Source organism: Miscanthus floridulus, chromosome 4 (assembly GCF_019320115.1).
Source record: "Miscanthus floridulus cultivar M001 chromosome 4, ASM1932011v1, whole genome shotgun sequence".
In the NCBI taxonomy this organism is placed as follows: Eukaryota; Viridiplantae; Streptophyta; class Magnoliopsida; order Poales; family Poaceae; genus Miscanthus; species Miscanthus floridulus.
In genome coordinates, this window is record NC_089583.1 from 50,389,679 (window position 1) to 50,405,195 (window position 15,517).

A 15,517-nucleotide genomic window follows, 5' to 3' on the forward strand; every position below is an offset into this window, starting at 1 on the left:
TGGCAATGTGGTGGGGCCATGTGAGTGAGCGAGAGCCGCGCGAAGCTACATATTTTTAGCTCCGTATGAGCAAAAGAGCTCCAGTCATCGGTTTTTGTGGAGCTTCCCAGACGGAGTAGTTTGGAAAAGAGCGTATTGTTGGAAGAGCCAAAAAACAGCTCCCGGAGCTGTCCCAGAAGCTGTACCAAACGCCCCCTACGTCCTCCTCTGCACGGGGCTTTTACATTTTTACCATTATTAAGATTGGTGTTCATCCGATTATCACTCTTAGTTTGGCACTTACAACTTTACCATATGAGAGAACTTTGAGTTTTTAATTTACCACATTTAGCGCATGTGGCACGCCACGCTAGCCTGACACGTTGGCGCCCTAGTCAGCATAGGCACGCAAAATGTCCTTGCTGCCCCTAGCGTCAGCTTTGTCTTCCAGCTGCATCCCCGACAGCTGGGTCCTCGCCGGAGCAGCTGCTCCCCATGCGAGCTCCCTAGCGGCGGCGGAGCTCTTCATGAGATCCTCCTCGGCGGCAGTAGCAGCCATGGCCTCAACCCGGCGAGGCCGTGGTCGACGTAGCCCATCGTTGACCACCCGCTCACCACGGACACGTCGTAGTAGCTCTACAGGAACATCTCCACCGACACCTTGTGGTTCTACGGCTAGTTTCCGGCTCCCGGTGGCTGCAGCACACTGACATGCTCGCCGGTCACCGTGGCCTGCTCGTAGTACATGGACTTGAGCCTCTCGGCATATTCCGGCTATGCCGAGATGACGAGCACCGCCTTGGATGACGTCACAGCCGCCGCGTGCTCACTTGACGCCACTTTGGGATCTACCTCGGGCAGGATCTTCTCCTAGCTCGTGCACGCCACGATCTGGTTGAAGTACGCCTCCGTCGACACGGGGTTCCTGGCGAGGATCGTGATCTGAAGCCCAATCTTCTCATCGAACTTGGCCATGTACGACGTGTAGTACCCCTGGATCATCTTACACACCTTGTTGGATGGGTGGAACAGGTACCTTCCGATGTGGTGGAACACCGTGTCCGTGGCCGGGAACATCCATTGGAGCTTGTCCTTGAACTGCGGCACGAGGAACAGCCCCGGCGTGAAGTAGAGGTCAGGAGCACAAGCAGCAGCTAGTTCACCTTCCCCAGCATGGTCTGGTCGTCGTCGCAGAAGAAGTGCTGATCGGGCAGCTGGTAGTCGTGCGCCAGGTGGAGGTACGCGTACGACGGCAGCGAACTCGGACCGCACGCCGATGGGGTCGTCATTGCTGATCTTCTTGGCGCCCAGCAGGCTCCCGTAGCTATGCTCGCTGCTGCGGCGGAGTGGCGTGAGGTTGTGCACGGGGAAGCCCGGGGGCAGCTCCCAGGACACGCCCATGAAGGGCTCGCAGAAGAGGCCCGCCATGTCCTTGGCCATGTCGACCAGGAAGACGTGGTAGGTGAGCAACGCGTAGAGGAAGGCGGACGCCATGGAGACCATGTGGTCGCCAAGGTGGTTGTCGGGCGTCCACACGAGGTAGCTGCACTCGGGTGAGGCCCATACTGTTGTGGGCGGAGGCGAGCTACCTCACGGACTTGTCGTACAAGGGCATGCTAGGCCCGCACCTGCGGTGGAGCACCTCGTACTACGCAGCTGCAACACGAAGTACGACGATGCCCTGCGGTGCAGTGAGGAGAGGTACCGGCTCAGGCAGGTGCTCTCGCTGACGTCTGGCGAGAGCAGGCCGCCGAGGAGGATGCCGCGACTCTCCAGCGGCGAATCCGAAGGCTCCGACGACGGCAGGAAGACAAAGCTGACGAGTGGGGCCCACCTGACAGTGAGAGGGAGCTGCAGGATCCAGTTGTCAGAGATGGAGAGAGAGGAGTAGGCCAGGGGCAACAAGGACATTTCGCGTGTCTATGCTGACTGGGCGCCAACGTGTCGAGCTGGCGTGGCGTGCCATATGTGTAAATATGGTAAATTAAGAACTCAAAGTTCTCTCATATGATAAAGTTGTAAGTGTCAAACTAAGAGTGATAATGGGATAAACGTCAATTAATAATGGTAAAAATATAAAAGCACCCTGTGCACGCTCTCCGCCGCTCCTCGACGCGCGCGTGAGCAACACCACTGTGGCATCCGCGTCCACGAGCGGCGCCTTCTGTGTTGTCCCGTGACTTGCTGCCACCGTGTTTGCCACTCGCCGGAGATGGCGCTGTTGGCCAAGCAGCTACCTTCCTTCTCCTTCGCCTGCCCCACTCTCCGCACCCTCCACCTTGGCTGCCCCCTCAAATCCTCCCCGTCCTCCAATTGCTTCCTCCATTCCCATTCCCAATTCCAAACCTGGTGGCCTCGAAGTCGCCCAGCTGCTTACCCTCCGCATCGTTTCATCGAGGAACAAGGAAGCGAAGGCAACGACTATGGCGATGAGGCGGTGGGATTCTGGGGCGGACCTGCCACACATGCCACCCGGGAGGATACGGATGACGAGGGCGGCTGGTTGGGTCCGACCCGTGGCGGCGCCTCGGAGGATGAAGACGAGAGAGGTGGTGAGGAGGTGGGCCAGTGGGACCCGCCTGTCAGCCCCTTTCGAGCGCAGCGCGAGGAACCACACCAAGAAGAAGAGGAGGACGAGGATGAAGAATGCGAGTGGTTGGACCCGACCTCCTTCTTGCGAAGCCAAGAAGGGGTAAGTGGTGTTTGCACCGCCACGGCAGCCATGGAAGAAATCCTAGCCTTTGCAATGTGCCCGGCTGCGGCGTGGGAACTAGGATTCGCCGAGTTCATGGCTGGATACAACCACGGGAAACTCAGCGAGGAGGAGTGCGTGGAATTGATGTGGAGGATGTCTGAAGAGGGGCTGGCGTTGGGCTGTGCACGCCTGTTCCAGTGGCTGCGGGAGAAGCAGCCGGTGCCTGTATCGCCAATGGCGTGGTTGATGGCTTTTGTTTCGCTTGGACAGTGCGACATGGCTGATGTGGTCTTGGAGATTGTGGCAAGGTTACCCTTGGAGAGGGATTTCCACGAGGCAGTTCTTTATAATGCTGCGATATCTGCCGTTGCCTACTGCAGGAGGTGAGCATTGTCTTGTTTGGTATCAGGGACTGATAGTGCAAAATTTAGTGGGTTTCTCATCGTGAATACCACTGCATGGTGGAAAATTGGGAGTTTAAGTTTCTTGGCACATGTTCTGTAGATTAGATAATCACTTGGTTGAAGATTTGTGGGCCTATTTTGGAACCATGTGATGGCTAACTAGTACTATGAAATGTGGGAGAAGGAAATTTTGATTAGGTAATAAATAGGACTATCTCTATACTCTACAGATGTCTAATGTCCTTTTAATTAGTTCATATTACCAGACTGAGTGTATGAGATTCTAATTAGACAACTGTGGTCAACTTTCTGAAATGTTTTGGGAGTTCAGGACGAATTTGTGTATTAAGTTGAAAGTTTGAAAGGAAGAGAAGTTTCATTGTGAAAAATTTGGGCAGAAATATTTTTCATGCCAGAGCTTGATAGATAAAGCTCCATTCTCTCTATGATATAAAGATGCTCGGCTCTCCTGCCTCTTTGAGAAAAAAAATAGGTTAGCTCAGATTATCAAGGTTTGATCTGAGAAAGCATACACAAGACAAAAGAAGATTAGGCACCAAAAAAAAAAAAAGACAAAAGAAGATTAGTACAACAACTAAGAGGCGTATGCTTAATTTGAAGTTAAGAACTGGACCTTGACAATTCTTTACTATCGTGTATAAGAGGAAAGAATGTCAATGCTAGAACGTCCTAATATCCTTTTGCCCTCACTTCACTGTGTACATGACCCAAAACTGCCTTCCACTTGCTTGTCAAGTCCACTAAGGAAGAGCAATATTTTAGGTGTTTTTGGGCTGTTTTTATAGTAAGAATCTAGACTATTTCTAGAACTTTGTGTTAGTAACTGTTGGTAAATTCGTGTCCATTGCTTGGCCTGGTGCAGTGGTGAGAGCTGTCTCACTGAGTCACCAGGTCGTGGGTTCGAAGAAGCCTCTCTATAGATTTGCGGGGGGAAGGCTTGCCTCGGTTTTTCCCTTCCCCTAGACCCCACTCATGTGGGAGCCTCCAGCACTGGGTCTGCCCCTTTTTTTGCTTGTCTTTGAAAAACATGATAATGAAGTTCAGATGGGTGCTGTTAACTAATTATCAGATTATGTTAATTCAATGTATCACCATTTCCATTTGTTTAGAATATTAATAATGTATATGGAGTTACATATCACTGGAGATAGCAAACTGCTAGCAGAAACATAGTTTAGTGACTAGTTTATAATGATGCAAGGGCTCCTCAGATGAAGTAGGGACATTTGTAACTAATGATGAATAGGAGTGGTAGAAAATGTGGCACATTTATTCTTTGTATTTGTGACTTAATATTCATTATTTTTTCTCGAAAACATTTAATATTCATTATGATGAACCTGTTTCTACCTTTCTTCAGATATGATGGTGCTTGGGAAATCTTTGAGCTAATGGAAAAGAACAATGTTCAACCTGATCACAGGACATCCGCAATCATGCTTAATATTATGAAGAAGAGTAAGGCATCTGCCAAGGATGCATGGGAATTTTTCCAACGGATGAACAGAAAAGGAGTCAACTGGAGCTTTGATGTTGGTGCGGCTTTGATAAATATCTTTTGTTTTGATGGGCTAAAAAAGGAAGCTCTAATCATCCAGTCAGAAATGGAGAAGAGAGGTATTGCATCAACCACAAGCATATATGAAACTCTGATGAAGGCATACTGCAAATCCAACCATATTGAAGAAGCTGAGGGGCTCTTTGTTGAGATGAAAGAAAAAGGTTTGCAAGCAACAACCACAACTTATAATATCCTAATGGATGCTTACAGTAGAAGATTGCAGACAGAAGTTGTTGAATCCTTACTTCTCGAGATGCAAGATTTAGGTATAAGACCGAGTGCTGGATCATATAATTGTCTCATAAGCGCCTATGGGCGCCAGAAGAAAATGAGTGGAAAGGCTGAAGATGCTTTCTTGAGGATGAAGAGGGATGGTATTAAGCCATTATCTTCTTCATATAATGCACTACTTTCTGCATATGCAGTTAATGGATTGCATGAAAAAGCTCATACCATATATGTGGATATGAAAAGAGAAGGACTTAAACCTACCTTAGAAACATGTACAGCTCTACTCGACACTCTTAGGAGCCATGTTTTAAAGGCGGCTAGGCGTCCAGGCGAGTGCTTGGTACGCCTAGGCGGCGCCTAGGCGGCGCCTAGGCGACAAGGCGCCACTGTTTCCCAAGGCGAGCTGGGTACGCCTGGACGCCTAGGCGTCGCCTAGGCGACGCCTAGGCGACGCCTTTAAAACACTGCTTAGGAGAGCAGGTGACACAGAGATGCTAATGGAGACATGGAAAACTATGATTGATGAAAAGGTTGGTGGAACACGAGTCATATTCCATGTGGTACTCGATTGTTTAGCAAAACATGGGCTGTATCTTCAGGCGAGGGATGTTATATATGAGTTTGGAAAGATTGGCTTAAAGCCTACTGTCATGACATATAACATTTTGATGAATGCTTGAAGAGGCGGGCAGCATTACAAATTGCCCCAACTCCTGAAAGAGATGGCAGCTTTGGAACTAAAACCAGACTCCGTTACATATTGTACAATGATATATGCATATGCCCGTGTTCGTGACTTCTCAAGGGCGTTCTATTACCACAAGCAGATGGTTCGAAGTGGGAAAATACCTGATCCTAGGTCATATAGAAAGTTGTTGAATACTTTGGATGTGAAGGCTGCAAGAAAGAACATAAAAGATAAGAGTGCCATACAAGGGATGATTAAAGGCAAGTCTGGCTTAAAACCTAGGAAGGAAAAGAAAGATGAGTTTTTGAAGAACAGAAAAAAGCGGTCTATGCTGAACCATGGACACCAGAGAAAAGGAATTTTGTGAAGTTTATCTTCTGTGTACATTAGATTGTGTCCAAGATTTACATCCTTTTTCATGGTCCCCTGCATTTTCATTTTCACTCTTGAAATGTTCGAGTTTGAGACTAAAGGGTTATAGACATACATTTTAGTTTTCTGTTCTCAGTAGCCTGAATCTACTTTAATATTTTGCCTTTTAACATGGTCGGCTTTGAAAACTCAGGTAAATGAACTTCATCTGTTTGTTATTCTTTATCTGTATCATTAAAAATCTAGACTTTTGAACATGACGATTGGTTATTTCCTACCATGAAAGTTTTTAGTGATACACTTGGAAAGCAATATCATTGTAATCCTATTCAAATATTAAATGATGAATGATGCCAACTTGAATAGATGAGTCTTGTAATCACTTTTTGTTGCTGTTATTGATCTTTTAGGATCTTTTTTTCACTAACTACAAACTCCACTATTTCCTTGCATTCATGTTTTAGGAGTTGAAAAGTGTTGTTTTTTATCTGGTCTCAAAATTTTCAAGAAGATATTTTGCTCATAAGTTTCCACAACACATTTCACCACTCCTTAGTTTGGGACAGCTGCCAAACTTAATCTTTTTTTTTCTGATAAATTATCCATGATAATCTAGGAACATAGTCATGTGAGCTTTGTACATGCAACTAAATTCTTTAAATACCAGGATCAATTTTGGTTTAAGCCAACTTGAAATTGTGATTGAAGGTTTTAATGTACATCAAAGACTCTTTATGGTGTTTATTAGTTTCACTGAGACATCCTTGCAAGGAATTTGTATATAGCTAATGGGCAATCAAATTCTAAACAATTTACATTCTTCTTTTGCCAACTTGTTACATTCTCGTCAACTAAAGATTCACCTGGCAAGCTACCTCGAGGATCTTTCCCCTGCTTCTCCCACTGCCATCCTCATGGAAAATTGGAAAGTGCGCCCATGCCTTCCACCACCGCTTGAGGTATGAAGCCATGCCCTGAACCAATTTAGCACCACCTCCTTCCCTCTATTTTTGTTGTCTTAGCGTGCTTTCCCTTGTTTTATTGTTGCTGTAGTTAATGTACTTGCTTGAACGTAATCAAGCTTGTCGTGGGTGATATGGTCTTGAACGTAATTAGTGCGTATGCCCCCCAAGTAGGCCTCGACGAGAGTGCTAAGAGACAGTTCTGGGAAGACTTAGATGGCCTGGTTAGAGCTATACCTAGTAGTGAGAAGCTTTTTATAGGAGGAGATCTTAATGGGCATGTAGGTACTACAAGCGCAGGTTTCGAGGCAGTTCATGGAGGTTTTGGGTATGGTAGTAGGAATCAGGAGGGGGAGGAAGTTCTGGACTTCGCGGTAGCTTTTGACCTGATGATAGCCAACACTTTCTTTAGAAAGAGAGAATCTCATCTAGTGACCTTCAGTAGCGGACAACACTGTAGCCAGATTGACTTTGTCCTCGCAAGAAGAAAGGACAAACGAGCATGCTTGGATTGCAAGGTGATACCAGGGGAGTGTGTTGTTTCTCAACATAAGCTTTTGGTGGTAGATTTTCGTTTTCAGGTGCGTGCCCGTAGGGATAAACAAGCTAAGATTGAAAGAACAAAGTGGTGGAAACTGAAAGGGGAGACGTCAGAGGTATTTAGGGAAAGGGCTATCAAAGAGGGCTCTTGGAAGAAAGAAGACGACATAAACAATATGTGGGACAAGATGGTAACCAACATTCGGAAGGTAGCCTCAGAGGTGTGTGGAGTAACCAAAGGAAGGGGACACGAGGCTAAAGATACTTGGTGGTGGAACGAGGAAGTCCAAAGGGCTATTAAGGAGAAGAAAGAATGCTATAGACGCTTGTACCATGACAGGAGTGTGGACAACATAGAGAAGTATAAGGTGACAAAGAAGACTGCAAAGCGAGCTGTAAGTGTGGCAAAGGGTAGAGCGTACGAGGATCTTTACCAACATTTAAGTACGAAGGAAGGAGAGAAGGACATTTATAGGATGGCTAGGGTTCGTGAGAGAAAGACACGGGACTTCAACCAAGTTAAGTGCATTAAGGATGAAAGGGAGCATCTCTTAGTAAAGGAGGATGAGATCCGACATCGATGGCAAGAGTATTTTAACAAATTGTTCAATGGTGAGAATATGGACACAACCTTTCAGTTGGATGACTCTTTTGATGACACCAATAGGACGCTTTGTGCGGAGAATCCAAGAATCTGAGGTCAGAGAGGCGTTGAAAAGGATGAAAGGAGGTAAGGCGATGGGACCGGATGGTATCCCAATTGAGGTGTGGAGATGCCTCGGGGACATAGCTGTAGTATGGTTAACCAAGCTGTTCAACCATATTTTTCGATCGAACAAGATGCCTGATGAGTGGAGGAGAAGTATATTGGTACCGATCTACAAGAATAAAGGGGATATTCAAAGTTGTACAAATTACCGGGGAATTAAGTTGATGAGCCATACTATGAAGCTATGGGAGAGAGTTATCGAGCATCGCTTGAGAGCAATAACGCGGGTCTCTATGAACCAATTTGGTTTCATGCCCGGAAGATCAACTATGGAAGCCATTTTCTTAATAAGACAAGTTATGGAGCGGTATAGGGAGAAGAAGAAGGACCTACACATGGTTTTTATTGACTTGGAGAAGGCTTATGATAAAATACCAAGGAATGTTATGTGGTGGGCTTTGGACAAACATAAAGTCCCAACGAAGTACGTCGGGCTCATTAAGGACATGTACAGCAATGTTGTGACTAGAGTTCGAACAAGTGATGGAGACACGGATGACTTCTCGATTAGGATAGGACTACATCAAGGGTCAGCTTTGAGCCCTTATTTGTTTGCTTTAGTGATGGATGAGGTCACAAGGGACATACAAGGGGATATCCCTTGGTGTATGCCTTTTCGCGGACGATGTAGTGCTAGTTGATGAAAGCCGGACAGGAGTGAATCAGAAACTGGAGTTATGGCGGGAGACTTTGGAGTCCAAAGGTTTTAGACTTAGTAGAACTAAAACTGAGTATATGAGATGTGACTTCGGCACTACTACTCGGGAGGAGGAAGATGTTAGTTTGGAAGGTCAAGTAGTGCCTATGAAGGATACCTTTCGATATTTAGGATCAATGCTACAGAGGGACCGGGATATTGATGAAGATGTTAGCCATAGAATTAAAGCAGGGTGGATGAAGTGGCGGCAAGCGTCTGGTGTCCTATGTGACAAAAGGGTACCACAGAAGCTAAAAGGCAAGTTTTATAGGACGGCGATTAGACCTGCTATGTTGTATGGTGCAGAATGTTGGCCTACGAAAAGACGACATATTCAACAGCTAAGTGTCGCGGAAATGCGTATGTTGCGTTGGATTTGCGGTCATACAAGAAGGGATCGAGTTCGGAACGATGATATACGTGAGAGATTAGGGGTAGCGCCAATTGAAGAAAAGCTTGTCCAACACCGATTGAGATGGTTTGGACATGTGCAACGGAGACCTCCAGATGCACCGGTGCGTAGTGGAATCCTAAGTCAGGATAGTAACGTGAAGAGAGGCAGAGGAAGACCGAAGTTGACTTGGGTAGAGGCAATAAAAGGAGACTTGAAAGGATGGAATATACCCAAAGACTTAGCCTTAGATAGGAGTGCTTGGAAGATAGCTATTCACGTGCCTGAACCTTGATTGCTTCTGTTGGGTTTCAACTCTAGGCTACCCCCAACTTGTTTGGGACTTAAAGGCTTTGTTGTTGTTGTTGTTGTTGTAGTTAATGTACTTGCAGGACCGAAGACGAAGAGCCAGCCAAAGAGGCCAAGGTCCATGAAGCAGGGTGGTGAGTTATGGGAGGAGAATCCCCAATTGTCAGAGCATGGCGACAGTCTTGTTCTCTTCTTGCATTGAATTATTTAAGGCGTCTCTCCAATGAATAGTGGCAAATTTTTAATAAACTTTTGACTCCACATGGAACTCCTGTCTCTATGGTCTAAATGAGACTATGCCTTTCCAATGCTCTGAATCTAGCATGAAAAGCTTAAGTTGCTATTTTCTGCCACCGAAAGTTTACAATGGGGTTAGTGGGTTACTCAACTGACGAGAGAGTTAAACTAAATTTTCTTTGCATAATGATGTGCTATTGCACCATCCGGATTTCCCCCACTTTCTTTGCACTTTCTTGCTTCCTACAACAAAACAGTGCTTTTCTACTGAACTTGAGCACTGTGTGAATCATAAATTGTTGATACTGAATCTAAAGCAGCGGAGACTGTTCAGCATGAGAAAAAAAACCAATGGGAGCTTTCAAGGCATAGCACAGAGTGATGAAGATGACATAGAGGATGCGTACAACACTTTCAGTTGTGATATGATCAGGTGATATGATAAACAATGGAAATGATTGTTTTCATGAAACAGAGACTTCATGGCTAGTGCTGCATAGATGACCTTCTTGGAGTATTATGGTTCCATGTTGGCATTCAGAATGTCAACTTTAAGGTTACCTGTTTACTTTATTTCTTTTGTATAGTTAATTTTTATTGCGCTTGTATCAATAACTAGACGACAATCAGATCATTTCATTTTTAGTACTTCATTCTATAGCCATTTTGATCTGAGGAGTTATATTTTAGACCAATCTGAGGAGGTTAGCCCTCATGGTTTTATTGTGGATTTACAATTGAACTGGCAATTTATCTTTGAAGTTTCGTCTACAATTAGCAGTTAGTACAAGTGACAAAATATGCATATCCTTTTTGTTTGTTGGTCACTTCCTGTTCTTGCATGCATTGTCACTCCTTTTTCAACAGCCTCCCTTTATCTGTTTTCCAGTTCACTTGTCATGTAAGCCGTCATAACTAACGAAGAAGTCAAGGCCACCTAAAGCAGCACTCTAAATTTCAATGTGAAATGCCTGCTGCAGACATTTCTATGTCTGAATGGGTTGGAACAGGTGAAAAAATTGCAGGTGGAGTTTTGGTTAGTCCTTGTGTCATTTGTTTTGAATTTTATATGCTAGCCATCTGAATATTTTTAGAAGATATGCCAGACTGGAGGTATGCTATAGTATGTTTTAAGTATCCATACTATATCACTCTGGTCCCTGGAGTAATACATATGCTAAATGGCAGACGCCATTATAGTGGCCATAGGGGCATCAGGTTACTGTCCAATAGTATATCACTTTCATTGGGTTTTCATGTTTGAAGGCTAAATTGAATCACACTCATCATACAAGCTTACACCTTATCTTGATCTTTTTTTTTTCTCGAATACACAGGAGAGCTGCATATCATTGCATTAAGAAGAAGAGCTTAGAAGAGTACAACAAACCCAAAACACACACACACACACACACACACACACACACTCAAAGCTCCCAAAGGAGCCAAAACACCACAAGAATCGCCTGAAAAGAAAAGAACAAAAAACAACCCAGCTAAACACAAGCCACCATATTATCTAGCAGCGACCTCTAAATGAGCTGGCCCACTAGCACCAGCTAGACACCAGAGATTAGCTTCTTCACAAATCTGCTTAAGAACAAGTTGCACATTGAGAACAGCTCCATTAAACACTATCATTATGGTGCTTCCACAAGGACCAGGCGACCAAAATAATTAGCGAATTCAGCCCTCTCTTGCAGTTGTCAGGGAACAAATCTAGAATACGCATCCACCAGACATGGAGGACCTTGTCATCAGGGAGTGGAGAGAAATCCGGTAGTCCAAGGGACCAGATTTGTCTTGCAACCATGCACCCACATAGGATATGTTGGATGGTCTCATCTTCCTGGTCACATAGGGGACACTGAGCAGGATGAGGTAAACCTCTCTTGGGCAGTCTATCCGCAGTCCAGCATCTATTATGGGTTATCTGGTTACTGAACTTATGTGATTTTTTTTTATCTCGAACTACGCAGGAAAACTTGTCTGAATTTTTAGCTGACCTTTCAAGAATTTGTTATTTCCTCTTAGTTTATATTGCTTATTACCTCAAGTGAGTTACTAAGATAATGCATGTGTACCTTTTGCACCTTATGCACTTTCTCAATTGACTACTGCTCATCTTACAAGTGAGTTACGGAACTGGAAATAAATGTTTGTGGATGAAATAATATAGTTCTTTGTGTCACAAGCAACACTTATTTCTGTGATTTTTTAATATATGATATGACACCAGTAAGGGGGTAGTGGTGGTGCTGGAGACGGTGATCCTTGGCTACGCAGAGTAGCCGCGGGTAGAGGTCGGAGTGAGGTTTTACCCCTAGGCTCCCTATGTTGTTGGAGAAGAAGAGAGACAGGGAAGAAGACTAATTCATTCCTAATTATTCTCCAAGAACCATTCGGCTTGCATAGCCATTAGGCTGCCTAATTCCTCCTCAAATCTCTCTCAATCACTTCTTAATATGCTTCTAAATTAGCACCAGCTAATGGTGCACCCAAATTGACAGCAGATTAGCCACTTTCCTGGCTTGCTGTCCCTGCCTTCTTAGACCTGCGGGTGAACCACTTCCCCCACATGACATCTCTCCCCCCTGGACGAACAACTCATCCGCGGGCTGAAATGTTGGATAGCGCTGTCTTCAACATCCTCCCAGGTGGCCGCAGATGGGGGTTCACCGCGCCGTTGGATCAACACCTGGCGCACGCCGCGCGCCAGACGAGCCTTGACCGTCGTCTCAGGAACCGGAATTGCCACGTCGTGATGCATTGGAGGCAGAGGTGGAGGTGATTCGGCGGCTGGCAAGTGAACTGCTTGAGGAAGCCGATGTGAAAGACGTTATGGATGCGGGCCCTGGCCGGGAGTTCCAAACGAACAAGCGACCACGTTGATCACCTCTGAGACTTGATAGGGCCCATAGTATTGTGGCCGAAGTTTGCCTTTTGTCACTGATGGCAGAGAGGGGCATGTGGTGGCGAACCCGTTGCCAGACCCAGTCTCCGACCTTGACACTTGGCAGTGATGGCGATCATAGAACTTCTTGTAGACTGCCTGGGTTTGATTGAGCCGGTAGCGGACGTGACCCAGGAGCTCCTTTGCGTTCCGCCATGGATTTAGCCACTACCGCGACTCAAGATTCGCCTGGTTCATAGGAGCGGATCATTGGCGGGTCGCGTCCATAGACGAGCTTGAATGGCATGTCACGGAGGGAGGTTTGGAACGCCGTGTTGTAGGCGTACTCGGCCCACGGAAGCCACCGGAGCCATTGCCGTGGTCGATCCCCTATGAAACAGTGGAGGTACATGGTGATCACCTTGTTGGCGGCCTCAACCTGGCTTTCGTCTTGTGGATGCAAAGCCATCGTCATGTGTAGTTTGGCGCTGGAGAGGGTAAGGATCTCCTTCCAGAACATGGAGGTGAACATGGGGTCACGGTTGGAGACCAGCGACCGCGGGATGCCGTGTAGCCAAACGATCTCGGCGAAGAACAGCTTGGCGACGGTCTCTGCGGTGTACGGGTGCCCCAAGGGGATGAAGTGGTAGTACTTCGAGAAGCGATCCATGACGGTGAGGATGATGGATCTGTCACCCACCTTGGGCAGGCCTTCGATGAAGTCTAATGCAACGTCGGTCGAGACCGTGCTGGTCACTGAGGGGCAGTAGCAAGCCGGCGGGCAAGAGGTGCTCTGTCTTGTACCTTTGGCAGGTGGTATAGCCGCAGATGAAGGCCTACACCACCGAGCGCAGATTGGGGGTATGGAAATCCCGTCGAAGATGATGCAGTGTGCGTTGGATGCCTCCATGGCCGTCATTGTGGTTGTACGCCATCAGCTCATGTAGGAGGGGCGAGTACGGGGGCACGTATAGCTTGGCGTCAAACGTGACCATTGTTACGTACCTTTGGGATCACCAAGTACAATCTCTCCAGAGGTGAAGGGGACAATATATAGAGAGCCTCATGGCTAAATATAGAGTGGGCCTATAGATGGGCCTATAGATAGAGCCTTAACCATACACTTAACACCCCCCTTCAAACTCAAGGTGGAAGTGGAGGATCTGAAGCATTGAGTTTGATCAAGTGAAGCCGATGCTGCTCCCGAGTTTGTGCTTTAGTGAAGAAGTCGGCCAATTGCAACTCTGAAGGCACATACTGGAGAGAAATAGTCTTCTGATGACAATGAGACCGAGTAAAGAAAGCATCCACACCAATATGCTTTGTGAGTTCATGCTTCACAGGATCATTAGCAATTTGTATGGCTCCTGTATTATCACATAGAAGAGGTGTGGCAACATCACAAGAGATGCCTAAATCAGCCAACAACCATCGCAGCCATACAATCTCTGCAGTAGTAGTGGCAAGTGCTCGAAGTTCAGCCTCTGTACTAGAGCGAGATACAGCTGCTTGCTTCTTGGACTTCCATGCAATAGGAGAAGAGCCAAGAAGAATGCAATATCCAGTGATGGAACATCGATCTGTTGGGTCACTCGCCCAAGTGGAATCCGAGTAAGCATGAAGCTGAAGCGGACTATCATGCGCATAGAGTAAACTTTGAGATGATGTCCCCCGTAGGTAGCGTAGCATGCGAAGTAAATGTCCAAAATGAACAGAAGTTGGGGCACAAACAAATTGACTCAAAATATGGACTGCATGAGCAATATCTGGCCTAGTGACAGTGAGGTAAATAAGGCTGCCCACAATGTGTCGATATCGAGAGGGATCCTTAAGAGGTACCCCATCAGTGGGACGAAGCTGCAAGTGAAGATCCATGGGTGTGGCAGCAGTTCGACTATCAGTGATGCCTGAACGAGCAATAAGATCTTGTATGTACTTAGACTAAGAAAGATGATAGCCCTGAGTAGATTGCTTGACCTCAATGCCTAAGAAATAACTGAGAGGACCCAAATCAGACATCTGAAATTCAGCACTGAGTTGTTGCTTCACATGGGAAATGTGATCCTTATCATCACCCGTAATCAGCATATCATCAACGTAGAGAAGAAGCAACGTACGGCCACGTGGTGACAAATGAACAAATAAAGCCGGATCATGATCACTAGCTGAAAATCCAGCAGCCCGTATCACGGAGACAAAATGCTTATGCCAAGCACGAGGAGCCTGTTTAAGGCCATATAAAGCACGGCGAAGACGACAGACATCCTGGAGGAGCGACAACACCCGGGGGCGGTTGCATATAAACTTCTTCAGTCAAATCACCATGAAGAAAGGCATTCTTGACATCCATTTGAGATATGGGCCAAGAAGAAGCTGCTGCAACTGCAATTAATGTACGGACTGTCGTCATATGAGCAACAGGTGCAAAAGTCTCATCATAATCTAGACCCTGAGTTTGCTGAAAACCTCTGGCAACAAGACGGGCCTTATATCTCTCTATAGAGCCATCTGACTTGGTGGACTCTGTGGGAGAATACGAAGGGGTAGTGGAAGGGTTATAAAAGAAGGGACGATCCTCATCAAAGGTAACATCACGAGAGATGCGTATGCGACGGGAAGAAGGGTCATAACATCGATAACCTTTATGCTCAGGACTATACCCTAGAAAAACACATTCAACAGATTGTGCAGTCAATTTTGTGCTGCTCACGAGGTGCAAGCAGAACATAGCAAGTGCATCCAAAAACTCGAAGATGATCATAGCTAGG

The 15,517-nt window shown here is 46.3% G+C and overlaps 2 pseudogenes; one reads left to right on the top strand and one right to left on the bottom strand.

Annotated features, from left to right (window-relative positions):
- Positions 1-504: 504 nt before the first annotated feature.
- LOC136548511 (galactoside 2-alpha-L-fucosyltransferase-like) lies at positions 505-1,890 on the bottom strand (annotated as a pseudogene).
- Positions 1,891-2,113: 223 nt separating this feature from the next.
- On the top strand, positions 2,114-6,176 carry LOC136549696 (pentatricopeptide repeat-containing protein At5g50280, chloroplastic-like; annotated as a pseudogene).
- Positions 6,177-15,517: the final 9,341 nt, after the last annotated feature.